General features: G+C 44.9%; 1 protein-coding gene across 2 annotated transcripts in view; it reads left to right on the top strand.

Annotated features, from left to right (window-relative positions):
* Positions 1–778: 778 nt before the first annotated feature.
* The window catches only part of ABCG1 (ATP binding cassette subfamily G member 1), a 171,838-nt gene continuing 145,687 nt past the window's right edge, over positions 779–26,929 (top strand). The window contains exons 1-3 of one of the 2 annotated variants that reach the window (XM_029083363.2): positions 779–803; positions 9,623–9,762; positions 13,852–14,000. The gene's annotated coding sequence lies outside the window, so the exon portion shown is untranslated. The remainder of the gene's footprint in view (positions 804–9,622; positions 9,763–13,851; positions 14,001–26,929) is intronic. The other variant, XM_029083366.2, reaches the window with a different exon arrangement.

A 26,929-nucleotide genomic window follows, 5' to 3' on the forward strand; every position in this document is an offset into this window, starting at 1 on the left:
CCGGCCCGGCCCCGTCCCGGCTCCTCGACGACCCCCACGGCGCCGCCCCCCGCTCCCCGAGGCCGTCGGTCGGTCGGTCGGGCCACCCCCTTCGAGGCCCGCCCTGCTCCGGCCGCTGCTCTCGGCCCGGGGCGGGGGGGAGCCCCGTGAATGGCGGCGGCCCCGTCCCCTCCCTCAACCGGCAGCCGGGTTATTCGAAAAGAGAAACCCGCCCCGGCCGAGCGAGCGACGATCCCCACGGCCGCTAAGCCGGGCCCCGGACCGCCCCTCCCCCCCCTCCCCCCCCCGGGGGACTGGTCCCACGCAGGGCGGCTTCGGCGAGGCCGAGAAACCGTTGGCCGACAGAGGAGCGGGCCGACGCCGAAGCCCCAACCGCAGCTTAACGGTCAACCCTTCCCCACACGAACGGCAAGAGGACGAGGCAGCGGGGGCCGGCTGCCTTCGAGAACACCTGGAAACCGCAGGATTTCGACCCCCGGCCTCGCTCAGAGCTGCAAAAGCCGCCCCTCCCTCCCCCTCCCCGGGGGGCCGAAAAATCAGGAAGCCCCCAGAGCGGCACCGCAAGATTTTCAACCCCTCAGTGAGAAACATTGGGGCTCAGTGGAAAGAACCCCGGCTTGGGAGGCAGAGGTCGTGGGTTCGACTCCCGGCCCTGCCCCTTGTCAGCTGGGGGACTTGCCCCTTCACTTCTCTGGGCCTCAGTGACCTCATCTGGAAAATGGGGACTAAAACTGTGAGCCTCTCGTGGGACAACCTGATGACCCTGTACCTGCCCCAGCGCTTAGAACAGTGCTCTGCACAGAGTAAGCACTTAACAAATAACATTATTGTTATTATTATAAGGACAAGGGAGAAGCAGCGTGGCACAGGGGAAAGAGCCCGGGCTTGGGACTTGTCAGCTGTGTGACTGTGGGCAGGTCACTTCACTTCTCTCAGCCTCAGTGACCTTGTCTGTAAAATGGGGATTAACTGTGAGCCTCACGTGGGGCCACCTGATGAGCCTCTATCTACCCCAGCGCTCAGAACAGTGCTCTGCACCTAGTAAGCGCTTAACAAATACCAACATTATTATTATTCTCAGTGCCTCAGTTCCCTCATCTGTAAAATGGGGATGAAGACTGAGCCTCACGTGGGACAACCTGATGACCCTGCCTCTACCCCAGCGCTCAGAACAGTGCTCTGGATGTAGTAAGCGCTTAACAAATACCAACATCATTATTATTATTATTCTCAGTGCCTCAGTTCCCTCATCTGTAAAATGGGGATGAAGACTGTGACCCTCACATGGGACAACCTGATGACCCTGTATCTCCCCCAGCGCTTAGAACAGTGCTCTGCACAGAGTAAGCACTTAACAAATACCAACATTATTATTAAAAGGACAAGGGAGAAGCAGCGTGGCACAGTGGAAAGAGCCCGGGCTTGGGACTTGTCAGCTGTGTGACTGTGGGCAGGTCACTTCACTTCTCTGAGCCTCAGTTACCTCATCTGTAAAATGGGGATTAACTGTGAGCCTCACGTGGGACCACCTGATGACCCTGTATCTCCCCCAGTGCTTAGATCAGTGTTCTGCACATAGTAATTGCTTATTATTATTAGGAGTCAGAGATCATGGATTCGACTCCTGGCTCTGCCATCTGTTAGCTGTGTGACTGTGGGCAAGTCACTTATCTGCACCTCAGTTACCTCATCTGTAAAATGGGGTTTAACTGTGAGCCTCACGGGGGACCACCTGATGACCCTGAATCTACCCCAGTGCTTAGAACAGTGCTCTGCACATAGTAAGTGCTTAACAAATACCAACATTATTATTATTATAAGGACAAGTGAGAAGCAGCGTGGCTCGGTGGAAAGAGCCTGGGCTTGGGAGCCAGAGATCATGGGTTCGAATCCCGGCTCTGCCACCAGGCAGCTGTGTGACTGTGGGCAAGTCACTTCATTTCTCTCAGCCTCAGTTACCTCATCTGTAGAATGGGGATTAAGACTGTGAGCCTCATGTGGGACATCCTGATTACCTTGTATCTACCCCAGTGCTTAGAACAGTGCTCCGCATATAGTAAGTGCTTAACAAATACCAATGTTATAAGGACAAACCCTACAGAGCGGGGAGGAGGTCAGAAGTGAAATGCCTGGAAAATAACAATGATGATGGTGGCATCTGTTAAATGCTTACTCTGTGCCAAGCACTCTAATAAGTGCTGGGGGTGGGGCGTGGTACAAGGCGATCAGGTTGTCCCACGTGGGGCTTGCCGTCTTAATCCCCATTTTACAGATGAGGTCACTGGTGGTGTCTGTTAAATGCTTACTCTGTGCCAATAATGTTGGTATTTGTTAAGCGCTTACTGTGTGCAGAGCAGTGTTCTAAGCACTGGGGTAGATGCAGGGTAATCAGGTTGTCCCATGTGAGGCTCACAGTCTTCATCCCCATTTTACAGATGAGGTAACTGAGGCACAGGGAAGTGAAGTGACTTGCCCAGTCACACAGCTGACAAGCGGTGGAGTAGGGATTTGAACCCATGACCTCTGACTTACAAGCCCATGCTCTTTCCACTGAGCAACCAAGCACTCTAATAAGCACTGGGAGGTGATGCAAGGCGATCAGGTTGTCCCACATAGGGCTCACCGTCTTAATCCCCATTTTACAGATGAGGTCACTGAGGCACAGTGATGTGACTTGCCCAAAGGCACCCAGCTGGAAAGTGGCAGAGCGGGGATTGGAACCCACGACCTCTGACTCCCAAGCCCGGGCTCTTTCCATTGAGCCACCGGTAGCTTTGCATCCCTGAAGCTCCCAAATTTTGATTGCGGAGCCACCAATAGGTGCTTTGGCACGTAACCTTTTCCTACTTTTACCTGGCTTGGTATTCCAAGATGAGAAAACCTGACAACTGATTTGCCGCCTTTTGGGAATCTTTGAGGATAGAACTGAAATCCAGCGTCGCATTGTATGTTAGTAATCAGGGACCCACCCTGTCTCCTTGATGAATAGTTCCTAAAGTCATTTCTCCAGTATTTTAATCCAGACATATCACCACCATTTCTAGCGAGCACAGGAACAACGAGTTTTGCCTTTTTTCCCCCTTTTCCTCATTGATGGATTCCCTCTAGAGCTCGATGAGTGTGAAGCCCCAAGAGATACTAGGAAGTTCAGTTTGTAGGGGAAGTTTGTAGGATATGGAGCTGGTTAAGAATTAAGTCTTGAGATTTCCCACTTCGTCCTGAAATTTTCTGGTCATCCGAAAGGACTGCCTGGTGTAAAATTTGGAGTAAACTAGTAGTTTTTCAAAATTTGTAATCTTACTTGCCCAAATTTGACCTTCCTTGGGTTTGCAACATGCAAGCTATATTGCTTGAGACCACCTTCAATTTTACCTATCTAGGCATTTGTTTAAGCTAATAAAAATGTATGATACATCAATGTGCAATCAATACTCTTTGCTTGCTATCCATTTTATTTTCTAGAATGCAGCTTTGCTCAAATAATTTGATTCACTCATTTTTACCCATTTTTAATGGTTTTTCTTTGGCAACTTGATTAGAAAACTCAGGGTATTTCTCTTCAAAATGCCAAACCAGAATAATTAACATATAAGAAGAAGGAACTAAAATACCCTTGTTTAATATTAGGCTAACTGAAGATTATAAGTGTGGTATTCAAGTGCTCAACTGTGTACCAGGAACTTTACTAAGCCCTGGGGTGGATACAAGCAAATCGGGTTGGAGATAGTCCCTGTCCCACTTGGGGCTCAGAGTTTCAATCCCCATTTTACAGATGAGGTAACTGAGGCCCAGAAAAGTGAGGTGACTTGCCCAAGGTCACACAGCAGACAGTGGTGGAGCTGGGATTAGAACCCCTGACCTTCTGACTCCCAGGCCCAAGCTCTATCCACTATGCCATGCTTCACAATGAAGATGATTTACTGTGTGTGTGACTTTGTTACTTGATGGTGTTATTCAGATAAGCATATGTGTGTGGAGGGGGATGGCTAGTCAGTAAGTGTTTTCAGGTGTCTTGGCGGAGAGAAGCCATCTGCCGGGTAGCTAGCACCTGGACAATATTAGGATTTATAGGTTAAAATGAGGTTTTCACATATAGATTAAATTGACTCCCTTCAGGGTTCAGAGCCAAATGTAATGTGCCTCATGCAGGAAATACTCGTAAACAAATGGGCACTATCAGATCAAGGTTCTGTAATCTTCAAAGAATACCAAAATTACTATATGTTAACAGTTTCCTAGTTTTGCAAAAAAGGCACTAAAATTGAAGTGAAAAAGATCAAGTAATTTCAGATTCTTTAAGACGATTTTGTCGTGTTAGTGAGCTAGGCAATATAATTTATTTTAAGGTGAATTTTTGAACACAGTATTAATTAATTGACACATCGGTTGTGATTAAGTATATTGGTGTGGGAGTTACGTCATTAATTAAATGTTTGAGGGAGTGAAACTTTGGATTTTGTAGTAAGGCTTGGATTTAAGACATTATGGACCTTAGAGCAAAAGTCACTCCCTCCCTGTTGATGCATTAGATGTTTTGGAAAGTGCTGAAACTTTTAGGCTACTAAGGGTACAACTTAGAGTGTTCCAGTACCTCATCATTCTGAAAGAGCTAAGAGTGTGGGACAGAAATGGGCAACAATTTTTTTTTCTTTTTGTTTTACCAGGCTGAACAGAGAGGGTAGGGTTCTGTCAGGACCAGGGTGGCGGTCCCGGGAAAAACATGTAGTTGGAAGAGCTGAAGGAAGTATGATTGCCACCCCCTCTTGTACTGCCATTCCAAGTTCTTGGAGTGTTGCTGTAGGGACTCGTGTCCTGAACCAAACTAGGAACAAACTGGCGAGAGTGAGGTGTCCCGAAGTGGCAGTAATACAGATGGTGATAATACTCAGGTTTGCTGGTCTAACATCCACTGTTTTCTGACAGGCTGGCCAGGGGTGCACCTGTGAACACGTGTGTGTGGGAGAAAGAGATCACACAGTGGAAAGACTTGGAAGGGCAGTTAGGGACAGGCGAAGCTAAGGAGGTCTCTGTGCAGTTGGCCAGTGTAGCCATGGACAAAAGGAGAATGGAAAGGGGGTAGCTTTGATGCCCTTAAGGGACTGTCATCCCTTTTAACATCATTTGGAGAAAAGAGTGCTTGCTCCCACTGCTGCTTCTGAACACTTCTTCCCAGTATCCTACCCTGTCTGTACCCATCCACTAGATCACTCACCATTCCCAGCTTCTGATAATAATAGGTAAATGCAAAGTATGATCAGGCCACCGATTAAATGTTATGGTTTCATTAGACATTAAAATAGGACCCAAAGATCATGCTTATTTCAACTATCCCACTCTGGAGCTGAAGATAGTACATCCACATCCAAAACCAAGGAGTAGAAGGTATGTCATTTGGGGAGTTCAAATAATTTTCAGGAAAAATAAATATTGTGAGGGGACAAAGTCAGCCAAGTGCCCTGCACATCACCAAACTGTCAGTTCAACCATAGAAGCAAAGATGGCCCATCGTCCTCCCCTGAACCTCTCCCCAAACCAGTCAACAGAATACCACAAAGTTCTGGCTTTTTTTTTTTTTGGTGGCATTTGGATACCCTTTAACATACAACATCAGTAACACCTTACAAGTAATCACACTTTCCAAAGCACTAAACCAAGTGAGCTTTATTTTAAAACCAGAAAAAACCGAAACCATGAGTTTATGCCAATGTTTTGGGTCTTTCAAACTTTACCCACCCACATAAACTCAAATCTGTTGAAGAATATTTTTTTCTTAATAGTTAACATTATTGCATTCTGTCTTGGAAGTCCCAGACAACAGGTCTCCCTGGCTATGTAAACTTGCAGGCAAGGGAGGGATATTGTTTGTACATCACGATTTTCAGTCATCCATGTGCACAAAATGTCATAAGTGTCACCTTCAAATGTAGGGCCTAGCAAAGAAGCAGGGCTGGAGAGATCCCAATTTATTCAGTTCTTGTCTTTCTTGGCGGGCACCTCATGGTTGATTTTAATTTCTAAAGGCTCAGGTATTTAAACTGATGAAGTGCCATAGAACTTAATGTAAAATACCAAGAGGACTGATGAGTTTAAAGTGAGAGCTTATCTTCCCATTAAGCCCAACTCTTTCATTAGTTTTTGTAGTTGTGATGGCACTGGAGAGAATACTAAAGGGAAAATAGAGTTCAAAAATGATTTTGGACAAAATAATCATATATTCAAGAAATGGAAGGAGAAATCCATCATCATCAGATCCAAAGCCTTTATTGAGTGTCTAATACATGTGTAGCACTGTATTAGGGAACATACCATAGAAATAAAGATAGAGGACCTATTTTGGAGGAGCCTCTTTGGGAAAAGGAAAGAGCACAGATCTGGGAGTCAGAGGACCTGGGTTCTAATTCTTGTTCCTTCACTTGTCTGCTATGTGATCTTGGGGAAGGCACTTCACTTCTCTTTGCCTCACTTACTGCATCTGTAAAATGGACATTAAATTTTCCTCCCTCAGACTTCGACTGTAAATACCAGCATGTCAGGCACAATTAGTTCTTGATCCTCAAGCAGGTGTATTCTCTTCAGGGAAGGAAGTGTGAACTGGAGAAGTTTGGAGAAACATTTATCGATGAGGCTTTCAGGGATGTTTTTCCCGTGACAGTCTTTAGACCACCGAGGAGAAAAAAGCCCCAGAAAAAGAGACTACTTAGTGCAAAATAATAATTACAGTATTTGTTAAGCATTTATTCTGTGTCAAACACTGTTTTAAGCACTGGGAGAGATGCAAATTCATCAGGTGAGATGCAGTCCCTGTCCCTTGGCATGTCAGTCTAAATAGGAGGGAGAACAGGAACAAATTCTTAGAGGTGCCCCACCCTCCGGCTGATATCATAGTGCCCTCTTGCACGGAGGGCACAACTCCAAGAAGTGTAGGAGGGAAGGGGAAGTAGGGGAGGGAAGTCCCTACAGGATAGACAGAAGCAGAAGGTTGCAATCGATGCAATCATTAGACATCTATACAACTAATTTTCAGTTGTCCAAAAAGCTGCGTGATGATGTGCTATTTGGGTGCCAAAAGAGTGGCCCGTCTGAGGCAGATAGACTGTTAGAGGTGCCTGGGGAGGAGAATCTGCAGGTCATTGTTGTCAGTGCCGTCGTAATAGCGTTGAGGACAGTATCCAGTGCTGGGAGAGAATACCCAGGTGGGAATTAGAAGTGATCCCTGACCTTCGATGGGACTTGCAGTCTCTTGGTACCAATAACATTGAGAAAGGAGATACTGGAGGGCAAATTTAATTTGCTAGGCACGAGACCTTAGTCAAGGTTCTCCAAAATATTGCCAGTCCAACTTGCAACCTGAGAGGCCAGTAAGAACTCTGAAGTCTCAGTGCGTGGATGAGGCAGTGAGGCTGTAGATACAAAAAGTCCTGAGAGACTTTGGAGGTTAGGTGAAATTTATATGGGAAAGACGGACTCAACCCGAATTAAAATATCTTGATTTAATTGTAGCACCTTTATTGCCAAAGCACTTTCACATCACTTAAGGTAATTTTTGTCCTTAAAATATCCCTGTGAGATAGGAAAAGGTAAGTGTTGTTATCCCCATTTTGTAGATGAGGAAACTGAGACTTGAAGCAGTTAAGCAGCAAACAGGATGTGGTAAGAGTTTTTTGGGTTCTCCAGTTCCCAGACCTGTACTCTTTCCACTACAATAACACCTGACTGCTGGAATTAACCATTTGTAAGTGGCAGGACAATTTCTAAATGGGAAACCAGGGGGAAATTGGTGAGGGGAAAAGCACAAGACCTCAGATTGACCCAGTTCCAGTGAAGTGACTCAGTCTAGGAGTACTGGATATGGGAGGGGGATCCAATGGGACATTTGAGGTAAATGAGGAGGGGCAAAGAGTCTGCATCAAATAGGAAAATTGATAACAAAAACAAAAAAAAAGATAAAAGTCCAAATATACAAATGTTTCTACACTGCTGAAGGCTGAAAAACAAGACATGCTTTTCACTGGAATAATTGGGATCCCTGAGATTTGGAGGCTGTCTTAAGGCAGAGACTCTCAGGTCACAGCACTGAGAAACAGAAATAAAAATGGTTGCCAGCCCCATGACAGTGAAGCCATTCTTCACTGCCTCAGTACTATCTGGACAGAGCAAGAAATCTCAGACAAGTGCAGCTTTTTATTTAGTTATTTATTTTGGAATTGAAAACTCTCTCTAAAAGGCCTTCAAGCTATTTCTTTCTACTAATGGAAGGGCACCATATCCCTGAAAGGCAGCTAATAATAATAATAATAGTATTTGTTAAACGCTTTGTGGCAATCAATCAATGGTCTTTATTTAGCACTTACTATGTGCAGGACACTGTAGTGAGCACTTGGGAGAGTACAGTACAGTGGAATTATCAGACATGTCTGCTGCCTATAATAAGCTTTCAGTCTAGAGACATGAGCCAAACACTAGTTGGGATAGATGCAAAATAATTAGGTCAGACACAGTCCTGGTCCCACATGGGGCTCATAATTGGAGGGAGGACAAATATTGAATCCCCATTTTACAGATGAAATGGGGGGCACAGAGAAGTTAAGTAATTTGCCCAAGGTCACACAGCAGGCAAGTGGCAGAGTCAGGAATAGAACATTCCATTAAGAGTCTGCAGCCACAGCAGTCAATTGGTGAAATTGCTCTCGAAAGCAGTCTAAAGATTGGGCCCCTGGTGAAATCCTGCTTGATTCCATTCACAGATCCCTCTGTTTGACATTACCTCCTTTGCTGAACAAGCTATGTATTTTCCTATAGTCATGTGCTGACGAGGCCTTTCCCACTAGGGTGGCCAGCAACAGCCAATGAAAAATCTGGACCCCGACATGCATGTGAGTTGACACAAGCTACACCAGCTTGTAGTGTGATGATATCACGTGGCTGTCATTTTACAGATGTCTGCCCAATTCAGCTACAATTGGTCCTAAACAACAGTGTTTCTCTAGGGTACCCTGACATTTTCCCCCACCCCGGACAACTTCTTAAGAGGTATGAAGTTTCACTCCCCGGTCCGTGTGAACCTGGACGCTGCATCTGAGCCACAGAGCTTAGCAGCAGGTTGCTAAGTGCTGAAAGACAGGATGTCTGATATAAAAGTGTCTGGCACCATATAGATCAGTACCAGGCAGGGGCCCAGGCCAGTTGAAAACTGGGATGCCTCATAGGAAACTGGATAAGTAGCTACCCTATTTACTTACCATCTTTGGAGAAATTCACCTGGAGATATGTTTCCACTGAAATAACACAGGCCATCATTGACTTCTTCCCTAACCTTTATGCTTTACTATTCTGTAAACTGTTGCTGTACAAAAATACAGCACATTAATAAAACCGTAAGAACTTCTGTAAGCAGTTTTTCAAATATCAACTTCAAGAGTCAACCGATAAATGAGGATTGTACTCAGAGCAGAGTGGCTCTTATGTTTCGACCGAGACAATGGGCTTGTCAGTGATCTCTCTTCCAGTGTTTCTTGCTACCAGTTACCCAGCTTCTCCATCATATCTTGATATCATGGCACTGTTTTACTTGCTGAACATGTTTGGCTTTCTGACGGGGTTTTCTTTTTCCTTTTTTGGAAAGGATAGGGGTGCTGAAAATATTCCCCTGAAAACCATTTTGAGGAGTCTCTGCAGACCAGAATGCCAACCTTTGGTGTTGGGAAGTGGCATTAAATAGAAGACTGGTACAACAGTACAGAATGAGTCTTTGGACATTCTACAGTAAGTAATTAATAGTATTTATTGAGCACTTTGCGTAGAGCACTTTACTAAGCGCTTGGGAGAATACAATAGATTTAGTATATGTGATCCCTGCCTTCAAGGAGTTGAGCAAGTCTAGCAAGGAAGACGGATACTACCAAATTCCAGGTCGGGAGAAGAGTCTAATAACATGAATGTAAGTGCTGGTGCTGGGGGTGGGTGTTGGAAGGTGAGAATAAATATGAATTAACAATAAGTGGCCATTTAAATCATGAACCTGGGTGGGATAGGAACCAAGTCTTAACTGATTTTTGTGGAACTACAATCTTAATAAAGAGCTTTGCCTATTAATAATAATGTTGGTATTTGTTAAGCGCTTACTATGTGCCGAGCACTGTTCTAAGCGCTGGGGTAGACATAGGGGAATCAGGTTGTCCCACGTGGGGCTCACAGTCTTAATCCCCATTTCACAGATGAGGGAACTGAGGCACAGAGAAGTTAAGTGACTTGCCCACAGTCACACAGCCGACAAGTGGCAGAGCTGGGATTCGAACTCATGAGCCCTGACTCCAAAGTCCGTGCTCTTTCCACTGAGCCACGCTGCTTCTCCAACCTGCAACTCTATTGCAAGAGTTTTAATAAGTAATAGTGGTGGTGATAATAATAGTAATAAATAGCATTGGGTTCTGTTCTTGATCACCATTCTTGGCCCCGCCCATGCCACAGTCTCTTCCCCTGTAGGTTCTCCCATAAGATAATTTGCCTTTCTTGTTTGGTGATTGAGCATTTGTTTGGTAGATTGAATTGGTGGATGCAGTACTGAAAGAAGTGGATTTGTGAGATTGCTCTCCAGAAAGTGAAAAAGGCTTAAAATGGTAGTAGTACCCCAACTTTCAAACCTTTTTTACTTTCCATGTACAAACACCTTCCCCACTTCAAAATCCATGGACAGTGTGAAGAATAACATGGATATGTATTGACCTCTTCACTTTCAAAGGCCTCATAAGACCCCACCTTGTCCAGAAGCCCTCCTCAGTTAATTCACCATCCCAGAGCCAGGCCAACACTACAACCATTTTAACACTTTCATAGCTTAGTCCCATCCTCAGCATTTCTGTACATGGGTATATTCAGTGAATTATTTACTCAATTCATACTGACATGTTTGTACTACTCCTATTATATGCTTGGTTTTCCTCCTGTTCTCACTCTTTGTCAACCGTGTTTTGACTCTGCTTCCCCCTTACATTGTAAACTCTTTGACTGACAAAGAACGTTAGTCTTGCTTCTGCTGTCCTCTACCAAGAGCTTAGTACAGTGCTTTGTGTTCAGCAGATCATCAGTAAATACCATTGATGACGATTGCTTTTAAAAACAATCAATTTCTTGGATCTTTGTGGATTAATTATGTGTATCTTTTCTGCAGTGAAGGGCTAATGACTCAAATTGCTTGCACAGATTACCAGGAATACATCTCATTTGTCTCAAGAAAGAGTTTATAGATATTATTGAGCTAACATAAATGAACATTTTAAGACATGAGCTTTTTCCTTTCTCTAATACCAGCCTTTCGCATTGAACTCAAATCCTAGTTTTGGAAGAGAAAAGGGTTTCTAATGATTTGAAGAAGGACTACTGTGTTCATCAATGTGTGTATTATCCATCTGGGTTCAGTGGAGTATTCCAAATGGAACTATTGTAAATATTCAATTCTTTACACTAAGAGGATAAAATGATTTGTTTTTGTGAAGGCAGTCCAATTTTACAATTCTCTTATGGTCCAGTTGAGCACAGAAGCATTACCCAGAATGTCTAGTAAGGGAATGTTGGAGTGTGTATCTTCTTTGCATGTTAAATACCCATACTCACAGACAAAATATTGTTAAACATTTAGCAGCCCTTCTCAAATGCCAACACAGACATTTCTATAAGAACTTACGAGTAGTGAAATTGGCTTTGTGAACTCTGGCTTCAGTGGGATTGAATGAAAGAAAGGGATGGATTCCAACCCCCTCCACGACTGCTTCTGCACTTGCTTTTCCAGATGCTATAGGCCAGATTTTGTCGATCAGTTCTTTAAACTGATTTCCGGGTGGACTCCGGTTGGGTGGAATCTCCTAATGAGGAAAACTGACAAGGCTTAGTCCTGAGACTTCAGGACTGAGAACCTGTGTAGAAGAAGAGCTTAGCCCACGGCTCTTTCTGCATACTGTAAGCACTCAATGAATGCCACTGATGATGATGAATAATTTTATAGTGCTAGTGGCTTGCATAAATGCCACTTGTGCTCTCTTGTCATTGCCAGTTGTATTTCCACTGAGATGTGGATTGCAACGAGTGAGTAGGTGGGCAGAAGAACACCACGTAGCAAAGTGCCTGAAAAGGGTGCTTTTTTATGGTATTTGTTAAGCACTTACAGGTGCCAGGTACTGTACTAAGCACTGGGATAGATACAAAATAAACAGGTCGGACACAATCCATGTCCCACATGAGGCTCACAGTCTTAATCCCCATTTTACAGTTGAGGTAACAGAGGCACAGAGAAGGGAAGTGACTTGCCCGAGATCACACAGCAGACAAGTGGTGGATCTAGGATTAGAAGCCAGGTTCTTACTCCCGGGCACATGCTGTAGCCATTAGGCGATGCTGCATCCTGTGCTGCATCTTCTGTCCTAGTAGAGGATGCTACATACAACTCAACGTGCCCCAGTTCCCTGCTTTGCCCAGAGGGATAGAGATCTTGAGCTGTCATTTATCTGCTCCATCTAATGGCTGCTTCTGCCAGCCTGGGCCAACTGGACTTCCCAGGATCTGACCCCGTTGGCCATCATAATGGCTGTCCCTCTCTAATGCTTTGAAGTATCCCTAGTCATTTACATACTCTGAGCTATTCCAAGACAAAGAAGTAGAAAAAACAAATCAGGAAAATCGGTGTGCCCCCTGGGAGAGCATGGTGCCCTCTGAGCATTGAGCTTTAGATTAAATAAAAGAGCTGTAGTACAGTCCAACCTTCTGTGTGGCAGTGAGATCAGACCCAACCCAGGCATCCCATCGAGTTTCTAGAGCAGTTTCGTCACTGTCACCAGTGAGCCAAACTTCACGTCCCAGAGGAAGGCCGGATCTCCCGTTCTGAAGTTCTGGAATGCAGTCAGCCTACCTACTCATCTACAGTGCTCACCTCATCACTTCACAGGGTTGAAATAGGGATAGAATGAGCAATGGCAGGTAACCAAAATGGCAGCTCTATGGAGAGCTGAAATGGGGTGGCTCAAAGCAGGGAGGGCAGGGTAAACTTTAAAGAGGCTCTGAAGTTAGAGAATGAGCCTTGGAGTCAAGAGGCCCAGGTTCTAATTAACCTGCCAGTGCAAGTCACTTAACCTCTCTGTGCCTCAATCACCTCATCTGTAAAGTTGTTCTCCCTCCCATTTTGACTGGGAGCTCCAGGTGTCACAGGTAGTGTGTCCCATCTTCTGCTCTTATTTCTACATCAGTGCTTAGCACAGTGCATGGTACTTTGTAAGCATTTAACTATTTTAATTCTTATTATTAATAATACTAGCTTCAGGCTCTGATTATGGGAGTAGAATGTTAGAGTCTGGTGAGCTGAACTCAAGGAAGATTGGCTCTTTGGGAGAAGTTTTAAGAGGATTGTAAGCCTAGAAGCAAATCCCAAAACATTGCCAGGCGCTTGAAATGGTAAATGCCTCAACTTTACAGGTAATGGCCTTTACGTGTGCAAATTCATCTTCAGATAGAAAGAACATTTAGGGAATTAGATACCACACATATAGCCTGGCTTAGAAAAGCTAGTGAAGAGCAGAAACTGATGTCAGATAGCAATTTGCCCTACAGCTGTCCTCCAAGTGTCTCCAATAACTTGGTTTTGGAACCCAATGATTCACTGAGCATTGATGCTTTATTACCACTTCACTGAAATGGGTGAAAGGTTGTGGGTGTGAATGACTGTAATGATAATTTATCTGCCCTGAAGTGGATCGAAGAAGGGCAATTGGAATGCCCGGCAATATAACATCCACATGAGCACCCTGGCAACAATAGCAGCAGTGGGGAAGCAAACTAGAGCCTCACTTAAGCCAAAATGTCTTGTAGGGGACCAAACCTGGAGGTCAGACCATGAAGAAGCAGGAAGAAGCTTCGGGCGTTGTCCAAAAGACAAGATCTACATGCAGTCCACCCGACAGCCTTTGGCTATCATGAGAGACCCTGATAACTCCAGGAAGCTGCCAGCTACATACCCAGTAATGACGCTCTTCATTATTGGCCATGGGCAGGTGGATAGTCTGATGATCAACCAATTGTAAGTCAGTAAAGAGTCATATCTTTGATCCTGTTTCCCGTAGGTCCTCCTAGTTACAAGGAGAGCAGGCATTCTTAAAGCCAGCAAGAGAGCTGTAGTCAGCTCTGGGCTTCTGGCTAAGTTCACTCCTCCAGTCTCGGGCCCCTTATGAGTTCCACTTGCTGGTCCTCCAGGAGATTCACTGTTTGCCTTTTCTCTGTTCTTGCCAGACATTTTGAACTCACCCGTTGATGATCTCTTACTCTCTGATCCCACCTTTGCCTCCTCCTAAATCCTACTCTGTTCTCAGGGTTTTTATATGGGGAAGTTGTTGGTCATGTTCAACGGGATGGATTTGTTTGTGTGTGAGGGTCGCAATAGGAAGTAATACCCCAATTTACAAGCTAATGAGCTGATTTTTCCTGGCTCTGTGGGCACAGCAGTTCACACCAGGCCCAATCTTGTGCAGTTTGGGGCAAAAATTCCTATTGGTTTCCCAGGACGAACGTGGAAGTAATATGTTCATTTCAGTAGTAGTTCAGCTTGAGCCAGGTCTGCAAAATGAGAGGCAGCCAAGCCTTCTGGCAAGAACATGGGGCTGGCAGTCAGGGGACCTGGGTTCTAAATCTCAGCTCGTCTACCGCCCTCCTTTGTGACCTTTGAGAAGTCACTTAACCTCTCTGGAACTCAGTGATCTCATCTGTAAGATGGGGCTCAGGTAGCTGTGCTCTCTACCTCTTAGACTGTGAGCCTTACATGGGACAGGGACTGAATCTGATCTGACTTTCTTGAATTTATCCTAGTGCTGAGCACAGTGCTTGACAAATGAATAGACATACAATAAACCACATGACTATAACTAACTAGTTCAAAGAAAGCACTTGGCTCAAGTGCTCCAGAATTCTAATCTCCAGGCATGGATAACATCCACAATAACATAAGTCATGGCTTTCTGTAAACTGTAAACATGGTTGTTGTAAACTGCCATTGACCTTATATTAAAGTACATCTGCACCCACCAGGGCGAACAAGGGATTTAAGATCTTAATTTACACTAATACATGTTTACAAGCAAGCAGAGGTGACATAATCACGTGGAATTTTTGAACCATCGCCAGCTCATCCTTTTCTGCAGTGGTTGCATCATTTGAGTCCCTAGCTGCGGGCTCCTTCAGGCCTTGCCTGAGCCTGCTGCCGCTGCTTTTAGTTAGGTGCGGTGAGCAGTGGGAACCAAGCCCAAACACATCTTCCAGATTTTATATTTAGCAGGGCGACTCTGTTGAAATTTCCAAGCCGACAAAGGCACTAGGAAGCTAAGCACAGAATTAAGATGCTACAGAAATATGTTAGTTTCTCCTTCCTTTGTTAGTTGAGGCCCTAATTCAATTTGGTAGGTTCCTTTTTTTTAATGGTGTTTAAGGGCTTACTATGTTCCAGGCAGTGTACACAGTCCATGTCTCATATGGGGTTAATTCCCATTCTTAATCCCCATTTTACAGTTGAGTTGACTGAGGCACAGAAAAGTTGAATGATTTGCCAAAGCTCACACAGGTACTTCTGACTCCCAGGCCTGTGCTCTATCCACTGGACCACACTGCTTCTCCAACTGTAAGATCACAAAAGACAGAAAAAAAAATCCTTTCCCATTTTAAATGAGAGGGCAGAGTATAAGAGGCTGCTATAATCAGTCAGTCATCAGTAATATTTACTCAGCACCTACTGGGGGTAGAGTATTGTAGTAAGTGCTTGGGAAAGTACAAAACACTTAGATTAGAGAGTCAAGGGCAGGGATCTTGTCTGCTAAATCTGTTGTACACTCCCAAGCATTTATCCCTGCCCTCAAGGAGTTTACAAACTACATTCTAGCAAATCACTTGCATAGCATTGCTGAGAATCATATCTCATATTCCTTACTCCCAGGGTTGGCCCTAGAGATTTGGTGACTCTCGCTTGATCATCCAAATTTACAGCCCTACATCTGGATTGGGCCCAGTAAGAGTCTGATAGTGAAGGTGGGCCTTGCAGTAATGCTCGAGGGGTGACATTCCTTAGCGGGGCAGGAGTTCTTTTCCTTAAAACACTACCACCCCCTCTTTCCCAGACAGATTCTTGGGACCTCATATATCTCGGGGTCCCCCCATACTTTCCCGATCACCATCCCTAACAATTGCCCACTTTACCTAAACCCTTCTCTGTTTGTACCCTTTGGTCTTGGAATGATTAGAGCAGCAGCAGCAGGCCCTAAGACTTTGAGGAAATCACTGCAGATCACTTAACTGAATCTGACAGAATCTTTATGGAGATTAAAATAGAAAGTGGTGCATTTTCCATCGCGCAGCGATAGAGACATCAGGTGATTAAACATTTCAGAATCAAACGCATGTTAATTATCACATTAATCACTGTGCCAAAAAGCAGAAATCCCTCCCCAACCCCCCATCCCTCCCACAAGCCTGCAAAGACTGCAGTTTCCAGCTCCTCCTCCTAAGCCCACAAAGACAGTGAAAACAGCATTCATTCCTTGCATTTCTGTAGCGCTTCCAACAGTCCGTCACGCAGAAAACAAGTAACGAACTGGATCTGAGACACAGTGAGATCTTAGCTGGGGTAAGCACTGGATCCTGCTCAAACATGTAGCACTGACCTTTCTTGATAGGAGGGGAAGGAAGCAGCATTGCAATGTATAGCTCTCCCATTATAATCATCATCATCATCATCAGTATTAATAGCATTTGATAACAATTAGTGTACTTCTTCTGTGACAAGCACTGTTCTAAGCGCTAGGGTAGATACGAGTTAATCGGGTCGGACACAGTCCCTGGCTCATGTGGGACTTAGTCTAAGTAAGAGGGAGTAGGATTTAATCCCCATTTTACAGATGAGGTAACTGAGGCACAGAGAAATTGTGACTTGCCCACAATCAAACAGCAGACACGGGCTGAACCGGGATTAGAACCCAGGTTCTCTGAGTCCCAAGCCCGTTGTTTTTCCTCTAGGTCACGCAGCTTCTCAGTGAGCACCTTCCGTGTGCAGACCATTGTACTAAGTGGTTGGTGGAGGGCAGAGATTTAGAAGATGCCATCCATGACCTCAAGGAACTTACAATTGAGCTAGGGAGACAGGTGCTAAAATAAATTGCAGGTAGGGGAAGTAATAGAATTCTTTCTGCTGAAAGCTGAAATCCCTTAATGATTGATTGAACACAGCTCTTAAGTTTGTAAAAACACTAACTTTAGAATGTGTGGTAGGATCTCTGCTTCTGACAGAGGCAAAATGTTGCTTTAAAATGAGTGTAAAAGGTGAGAGATGGATTTAAAGCCTTGATAGTAGCGCATTGTTAAAAGTGATTCTTATGCACTTGTGCAAATTTAAATTGGCAACTAAGGGATTTTTACAACAAAGAAGAATAATATAACTGTGACAGAAGGAGAGTTTACCGTCAGTTTAATAGCATGTCTGAATAGAAAGACTCAAATTTATACATCTTGGTCTTTGACTAAGTGATGACCAAGCATAAAGAGACTGACAGCAACTGAGCTTCCTGGCCCAGTATCCACACATTCCTCCCCAGTGCTACCTGTCTGCTCTACTCAAGTCTAGAGAGAGAGCCAGGTCACCAGGTCCACAAGGTAGCAGAACAAGCATCTCCTGCCCTCTTCCCAATCCTGTCTGGAGAGAGAGTGACAAACTAACATTTCCTTCCCATCAATCCTTCTGGAGTCTTGTAAGCCAAAGAGACAGGACCAGACAAGCTACCATTCCCCAACGTTTAGCCACAGTGGTCTTGTTCCAAGATGACACACCTGATGCTGAGACTGTAACCATGATGGTAACCATGGCAAAGGATCCCTTGTATATGGTATCTCTGAATGCGCAGTAATGAACCTTTTCTGGCCTTTTGCCATTTGAAGTGAGCATTGGTCTGATAGGAATGATTAAGAGGGAAAGGTCTGTCCCACCACCAGCTGGGCATGCACTTGAGTTGCTTTTTCTTCAATGGGGATGGTTTGCATTGAGCTGTCCCCACTTCTGTGCCCTGCGAGCTGGCCGGTAGAGAGTAGTTCTGCTCTCAAACCAATCCCCAGAGAGAATTATCTACAGAACACAGAGCTCTAATAATAGTGGTAGTAATAGTATTTATTAAGCACCTCCTAAGTGCAAAGCACTGTACTTAGCACTGGGAATAAAGATACATGGGTGATAATGAGACACTTTCCTTGGCCTCTTGAATATGACTGATTTATTGATAAATTATGCTCCGAGCAATAGGGGTCCTTGTCACTGAAGAGCAGGCACTCAGGAGGCTCAATCAACAGAGCTCTGGTGGGGCCTTTCTTCCTGGGGAAATACTAGGTGATACTTAGCACAAAACAGAATTGAAAATTTCTTAAAAAAAGCTTAGCTTCTCCTCTCTCCTGCCTGTCACCTCTTGCTTACACCCAATGTGGAACTTCCTCCCTCTTCAGATTCACCAGGCCACAGCTCTCCCCATCTTCAAAGCCCTACTGAAATCATATGCCTTCCAGGAAGTCTTCTCCCCAGGTTACAGCCCCTCAGCTACCCCTTCAGGACTTCTACATCAGCTCCAGTGACTGACTACTTCTCTACTTCTCCAGTTTACACACCCTACATTGTAATCACCAACTCATATTCATATGAGGCTTCCTTCCATTTATATGTTATTTCAATGTCTGATTCCCCTTTAGATTATAAACTCTTGGAGGGCAGACATCATGGTCATGAACTCTGTTGCACTCTCCTAAGAGCTATTTGTCCTATGTCCTAGTCTCCTTTGATGTTCTGCTCACTGAAGGTGTTCAATAAACACTGTTAATTGAATGTGTCTGCTAATCAGGTCTTTTAAAAATCTGAACAGAACTTCAGCAAACATGTGGATGCGGGGATAAGAGTGGTCCCTTGAATTTCACATTCAAATTAAAAAATTCAAACCTACCCTCACTGGGAACTGGAAATGGCAGCTTCAAAGAAAAAAAATCTAAAATAATACGAATGACAGACGTGGGCCCTGTTCCATGGTTTGAAATGATTTATTTTGCATATGCAGTGAAATGTTGGGAATGCTCATTAAATCTAGTGTAATCAAACAGCGAAATTCATCGAGCAGACTGGAGAGTTGGGTGAAGTGTTTTTAGATTGGAGTCTGTGCCTGCCTATTGATTTTCTCCTGGCTATATGTTGCAGATGATTAAATTGGGTAGAGTAGCAAGAAAAGAAAATCCCACAATTAAAATCAAGACTACTCCTTTACCAAATGGATCTTCGAAGTTTATTTTGATAAAAATGTAATTTAGTTTTAGATATTAATAGTAAATTCCCTGCAGCTTATTTACCCCAGCAGGATAAATGTACCCTGTAAGGGGAGATGACAGAGAAGAAGTCACTCCTAGCATTGAGATAGTACATCTTTCCTGACAATTGGAGGGAGGCCATTATTTGTAAAGCGTTGAGGTTAATCAGTGAGGAGAGTTAGAACTAGTAGGAGCTGGGCTCTTTCCTCTAGATAAAGCAGCCTCTCAAGAGTCATTTGATAAAGCTTTTAGTGATAGGGTTCAGGTTGTTATGAGTGCTGAGGTAATGCACTGATTGGAGCTGTAAAAATGCAGAAGGGAGACTGTGGCCACATTTATTTTCCCAATGAGTTCACAGTAACAATCAGATTGATTTCCTGCTTTAAGGGCAACCTCAGGTTACGCAACTTTGAGACAGGGGTTGGGGTGGGGGGTGGCTCTGGCAACTTGCCTGAGAGCTTCTAACTGACCTATGTTTTATATAGTAAAAAAAGAAATGGACCAAACCACAATGTTTGCCTGTCCTTGGGCCCTCCCCAACAGGCAAATTGGTTGCCTGACTGCACCAGTAGGAAACATCTAGCTTCGTACTCTAGTCCCAATCCGGGGAAGCCTAGTTTTGCTTTCTCTTCCTCCTCTTCCTTCAAGTCTCTCCTCCAGATTCTGAGAAGTATAACACAAACCAGCATAGATGCTGGAAGGCATCTGGAATTGATCTCCCAAAGCTAGGATTGATGGGCATATGCTGTCATTTTCCTATATAATTGCCTGCGTAACCAGAGACTCCCTCCTTCACCCCTACTTGTGCCCCCAAACTATGGGTGTGAAACAGGTTCTCTTGGCACTGGACTGTGACCAGGCCGCCAAAGAACCCACATCCAGTTCAGAGTTTGGAGTTCTGGCCAGCTCACCCTTTAGGCAGCCAGGCACGTCACCTTTTCTAGAATTCCCCTCGTGAGCATAATGGCTCTCACATTTAGGGAAAGTACTGACATCCAGGGAGGGATTCAAAAGGCAAGACATATCCCCGAATCAGAGCCAAGCATCTGGTCACTCATCACCCTGCACAGAGAGGCTGCTGGCAAATCATGTCGCCTCTCACCATCCTTTTCTGTGCAGGGCAGTTGGTTGAGAACTTTGAGAACGAGTCAATGTCTTTGAGGGATGGGCGGGGGGCACCGACCTGAAGCCGAGTATGATTGTCGTTAGTGGTTTGTAGAGAGTTGGGCCAAGCAAGAGGAAACCGGGCCACTCACCCTCAGCTCAGCCGGTAGGTTTTCATTCCTTTCCCGCTCCGGGTGGCATGACAGAGGATTGTTGGGATTGACGAGGCTGGACATGTGTCTTTGACCACAAAACTTGAGATTCTTGAAGCCAGAGCTTAAGAATCTGAAATTACCAAATCATGTTGGCTTATATTAGTCATATGCTTTAGACATGTTTTTCTTCTCTAAAACAAAAGCCTCATCCTCTGAGTCAAAGTGATAAGGTCAATGCCAGGGAACCTGTTCTATTAAATAATTTTACTTTACATTTTGTAGAGTGCTTTAAGGAGTTCTCAGAGTTTAGTAGAAGTAGTAGATTTTGTGGGTGCCCTCCTCTTTCAATATGTGGTTTCTGTGCCTTTAGGGAATGTGGCTTTGAACAGCATATTAGTGGGATCTGTCTTTTTTCTGAAAAAAGCAGCCGTTTATAAATCCTGAAAAATGTGAAATCAAAATGCATCTGATTTTATCCCCCAAACCCTACTGAGGGTGACCCAATTAAATGTAATCTAACCTGAGCTGCATTCTGGGGAGCACTGTAGGCTGACTGGAAGGGATAAACAAGTTAATGAGGTGCTGTGGGACCTGTCTTTTCACTTCACGTGTAAAGACTTGTTAATAAAGCAGAAACAGGTCTCCCAGAGCTGTATGGGTAGGTGAAGATTTCAAGCGAGTGTTTACAGAGACAAACCTCACAAATATGCTTTGTCACTTCTTCATTGCCCTATTCACAGCCTTTCTTTGCAGTGAAGTGAGGGAACTTTGGCTAGTGATGATTCAGAGATTTCCAGTGTGGGCTGGAGTTGAGATGGCATTTTGGTTGGATATCCAGAATCAACCTCCTGGGAGATGTGCTGAGATAGACAAGAAACTCCCAGGACGGGCCCCAGGCAGGTGCTCTCTGCCTGGGCAGCATGCCATGGGACGATATCTTTACCCCTATTGCTTCCCTTACTTTTAATTTATGTTAGTATCTGTCTACCCTGCTTGGATTATAAGCTCCTTGAGGGCAGGGAACATATCTACTCTTATTGCTCCCAAGTGCAGAGAAGCCACATGATTTAGAGGAAAGAGCACAGGACTGCACTGCATTCCAATCACAGCTCTACCACTTTCATAATAATAATAGTAATGATAATATTTGTTAAGCACTTTCTACATGCCGAGCACTGTGCTACGTGCTCAGATAGATACTTGATAATCAGGTCGAACACAATCCCTGTCAAACATGGGTCTCGTGGTTTTAAATGGGAGGGAGATCAGGCATTTAATCTCTATTTTGCAGATGAGGAAACTGAGTCACAAAGAAGCCATGACTAGCCCAAGGTCACCGAAGAGGCAAGTAGGAGAGCTGGGTTTAGAACCCAGGCGCCCTGGATCCCAGGTCCATGCTCTATCTACTAGGCTATGCCATTTCTCTTCACTTGCTTGATATACGACCCTGAGCAAGACACTCAACCAGCCATGAATAATAAAAGCTCCCTCCCCATTAGACTGTGAGCCCCAAGTGGGATAGGGACCATCTGAGTCTGATTGTTTTGCATTTATCCCAGCACATAGCCTGGTGCTTGGCACATAATAAATGCTCAACAGAAATAATAATTTGTACAGTGCTCTCTCTAGAGTAAACACTCAATGCATATTCTAGATTCGTTGATTGATATACCCAGGAAAGCTCAATATAGAGATAAAATGAGCATAGTTTCTAAAACTCAAAGTGGGACAGTGGGGAAGGGAGAAGTAGGAACTTTGAGGGATGAGTGATAATAATTATGGTATTTGTTAAGTGCTTGCTTTGTGCAAGGCACCGTGCTAAAGACTGGGATAGGTACAAGGTAATTGGGTTGGCCACAGTCCCTGTCCCATATGGGGCTCACAGTCTCAATCCTCACTTTATGGATGAGGTAACTGAGGCACAGAGAAGTGAAGTGACTTGCCCAAGGTCTCCCAGTGGACAAGTGGCAGAGCTGGGATTACAACCCATGACCTTCTGACTCCCAGGCCAATGCTCTCTCCACTACACCATGCTGCTTCTCATGCTGCTGCTTCCCAGATCAGTATCTGGGAATAGGGCCAAAGGGAGGGGAAAAGAGAGTGGGAAATAGAGAGACCCAGAAAAACAGGGACACAAGCAGGAATGACAGACACACGTTTAGACATTCGGGCCCCAAATAGGCATGAAATACATACTAACTGTAAACAGAGCAGCAGCTGCAGGAGGAGGTAAGAGGAACAGCAGCTGATGCAGCCCCTGTCAGTGGCACTGCCAACTGGCTAAAGTTTCTGCCCTGGCCCCTGGAGTGGAGCAGAGTTGTCGTGTGGAGGCAGAAACTCCAAGCAGGCAGAGGCTGCAGTCCCACGGTGCCAATGTGTAGGGGGATGAAAGGGTAGTGACATCAGCTGCTGTTCCTCTCTTGCTGCTCTTATTCCTATGACTACCACAGCTTTGGCTGGCTGGAAGAGGGTCTTCTGAGGGGCCTGGTGGCTATCTTTTTGGAGGTAGAAGTCCAGGGGTGAATCTGCTGTTCCCACTTCACATGGGCTGCTTAGTCATCTGACACATTGAGTGCTCAGGAAACGCCACAATTGGCTGACAGCTTCCTGATTGACTAGCCTGTCTCTCTTTTCCTCTTCTAATGGTTTCTTGGCCCAGCAGGGGCTTCTTATAAGGTAGTACAAGGCTTCCTTTTCACAGGGGTCCTCCTGGCCCCTGGGATACTCTCTCTTCTCTGTTAGACGTGTTCCAAGTCTAAGAGCCAATTTCAACCGCTGAATCAAGGTTTTATAAGTGACCACAGTCCAATTTCTGCCTCAGCCATTCGGTTCAACTATTCAGGATTGTGGGGCCAGTCTTGGGGCAGGGGGACTGCACATTGAGGGGGCATTCATCATGCTTGCTATTTAGGTTTGTTTTGGCTTCCCCATGATCTTGCAGCTCAGGAATGAGAGTCTCCTCACTCAAACGAGCCTCAGTGACTCAGCTTGTGAATAACGTCCTAGCCGGCCCCCAGTGGGCCTTATTCAAGCTGAACCATAGTCTCTGCTGTTTCTATTTTTTCGGACCCACTTCTAAATACTCTCCATCACTTGGGTCTCTGTGTGTGTGTGTGTGTGTGTGTGTTTGTGGGGGGGGGGGGTCAGAGGGGTTTTTTTGGAATTTAAATTCCAATAAATCACCCGAATCCAATTGCCCCTCCTCATCCAATTTTCCCTTCATGCAGCGTTTCTTCCCATCTCTTGCCTGCTGAGCCAAGCACACAGGTTCCACAACAGAAAACCTTTGAATGAGGGCAGCCAACATCCAGGATATAGAGTATGCTCAACAATGGGGTTGCGTGTGTGTTATTGATTTCTGCAGTACTACGGACAAATGGCAGCCTGCAGTTTCTGGTAGAAACTCATTGCACAAAAGAGTAAGAAGTGACAAAGTAAGTCACATGGAGAGGTACTTCTCTTTGTGGGTCTCTGAGAGCTTGGAATGTGTTCTGGGACAGAGAATCAACCCCCACCATCCACAACTAACATAAAAGGGCTCTTCCATCAGAAACACATTTTAAAATCCCCCCTAGTAGGAAGATTTAGCAGAGCAGCATTGACTAAGTAGCCCTCCTCTAAGACAGCTGTCCCTCTTATAGAGCTGATACAGTAAAATGTGTCTTCAGAATCTTCCTCTGCAACTGTTTACCTGGGTCAGTCCAGTGGTAGAGCTTTCCTGGCCCTCTTTGGATTCACCCTGGTTTCCTTTAGGAAAAATTGGGAAACTTCACTTGCAGTTCCCGCCAGGGACAGGCACAGCGATGGCAGAGGAGGTAGCTGCCACTTGTTTCTCTGAGCATCTCTTTGGGGACACCTGAAATGCCACACGTTGCAGAAATGTATATTCGCAAGGCCACATCTTTCCTTTGGCTTTGGGATTAGCATTCAAGCCCATTTTCTACCAGTTGGATTCTGATCCCAGCCGCCCGTATATCACCCTCTTTTTCCTTCCTCCTAGTTCTTAGTACTGGTGTTTTAGGACCCCATCATGGGGATGGCCCGGGTGACCCAGGCTGCCTTTCTCCTCTCTGATTTCTATGGTAACAGCTGCAAAGACACCAACCATTTACCACTTCAAAGTACTTTAGAGTCATTCCCCAAACAGCTCAGTCAGTGAGGAAGGCCAGCATTAACACTCCCACTTTACCAAGAGAGATCCTCCGGCAAACAGAGATTAAACACTCTTGTTCAGTCACCTAGCTAGACAGTGGTAAATCCAGATTAAAGCTCAAAGTACCTGATGTCCAGCCTCCTGCTCAGTCGACGCAACTTCCTCCCATATTGTTTTGACTGCTGGTTCAGGGGGGTTGTTGGTAGATCACGGAGACAGAGAAGGCAGTGCATCTGTTTTATCTCCGATCTCTAAGCATCTTTTTTTTTCCTGAGGACACAGACCTTGTGCTTAGAGCTAGTAAAATCCCACTCTTCATTCGCACCATCTTCTTCAAAGTCAACATCAGTCTGGAACTCTGTTGTACTCTCCCAAGTGTTCTGCACATTAGTAAGTGCTCAGTGAATACCTTTGATTGATTGATTGACAAGTTGGGGCTGGTAATTTGGAGAAAAGCCCCTGCATCAGAAGCTCCATCGCATCCCATCAGCTCTTCCTCTAGGACCTGGAGGTAGACGCTCTTTGTTGTGGCATGCACAGAGCCAGAGAATGCTAATTAAACCATCTTCGTGCCATAATATCACACAGCAAAACAATGTGGAGGCAGCATCTGTCCTGGCAAAAGAAGTGGAAGTTCCAGTATGCAGTTGAGGTATTTAGAGAGAGTTGTTCACCCACACTGCAAAAAAGAGAATCAACCAAACAGTCGTATTTATTGAGCACTTACTGTGTGCAGAGCACTGTACTAAAAACTTGGGAGAGTACAATATAACAGAGTACAAGCTGGGCACCCCGTGCTAGTAACCTTCTCTTTGATACTGAGAGGCATGCAGCGTGCCTAGCTTGTGCCCAGATAACAGATCAGTCAGTCAGTCGTATCTTTTGAGCGCTTACCGTGTGCGGAGCACTGTACTGCGAGCTTGGGAGAGTACAATATAACAGATACGTTCCCTGCCCACAACAAGCTTAGACTCTAGACGGAGTGGCAGGCATTGATATAAATTAATAAAATTGCAGATAGGTACCTAAGTGCTGTGAGGCTGGGGAGGGGGAGGCGATGAATAAAGGGAGCAAGTCAAGGTGATGCGGAAGGGAGTGGGAGAAGAGGAAAGGAGGGCATTCTCTTTGCTCTCCTCCTCTCGGAGGAGATTGCTTTCAATAAGGCTTTGAAGGTGGGGAGAGCAAACTGTCCGTTAGATATGAAGAGGGAGGACATTCCAGGCCAAAGGCAGAATGCGGGCAAGAGGTTGGCAGTGAGTCTTAAGAGATTGTCTTAAGTCTTATGAGATTGAAGTACAGTGAGAAGGTTGGCTTTAGAGGAATGAAGTGTGTGGTCTGGGTTGTAGTAGGAAGGTAATGAGGAGAGGTAGGCGGGGGCAAGGTGATTGAGTGCTTTAAAGCCGATGGAAAGGTCATTTTTAGACCTATGTATGTGTGTCTAGGCTGAAAGCTCCCTTGAGACTGTAAGCTCATTGGGGGCAGGGAAAATGCCCACCAATTCTATCGTACTCTCCCATTGACTGATTATCTAGTCAAAAAGGCAGGATCCCTGTGCCCGTAGCAGGTTTTGAAATTTGCGGCTAGACCTTGTTGAATGTGTTGGGAAGATCATTTTTATTTTGGGGACCTTTTACTTTTCCCCACAAATACTGCGACAAACAGAAGCAGGGTTGCAGAAACTTGAGGGAAGAGGGCTCGAGATTCAGTTGAATTATTTAATGCTCAAGTCTACAGCTGAATGTAAGAACAGATGCAATGGACTGATAAATTAGCAGTGGGCACTTTATCAATTAATATTTAGTATTATTGAATAATCATTAATAAAATATGACATTTGTAAGTAATATTTGTTAATGTCTGTCTCCCCCTCTAGACTGGGAGCTCCTTGTAGACAGGGAGTGTATTCTGTCCCAAGCACCTAGTACACTGATCAGCACATAGTAAGTGCTCAGTAAATACCACTGGTTGATTGATGAAATCCCATACTTCGCTAGACTAATCAATCAAAAATATTTACTGATAGCCCTCTGGATGCATAACAATGTTCCGAGTGCTTGGGAAAATCCACTAAAGGAAGAAGTCATGATCCCTGCCTTCAGAGTGCTTACATGTCACGAGAGATACAGACTAAAATAATTGCCTCCAGCCTAGTATTTTGACTGACAGTGGA

This window comes from Ornithorhynchus anatinus, chromosome 18 (assembly GCF_004115215.2).
Source record: "Ornithorhynchus anatinus isolate Pmale09 chromosome 18, mOrnAna1.pri.v4, whole genome shotgun sequence".
In the NCBI taxonomy this organism is placed as follows: Eukaryota; Metazoa; Chordata; class Mammalia; order Monotremata; family Ornithorhynchidae; genus Ornithorhynchus; species Ornithorhynchus anatinus.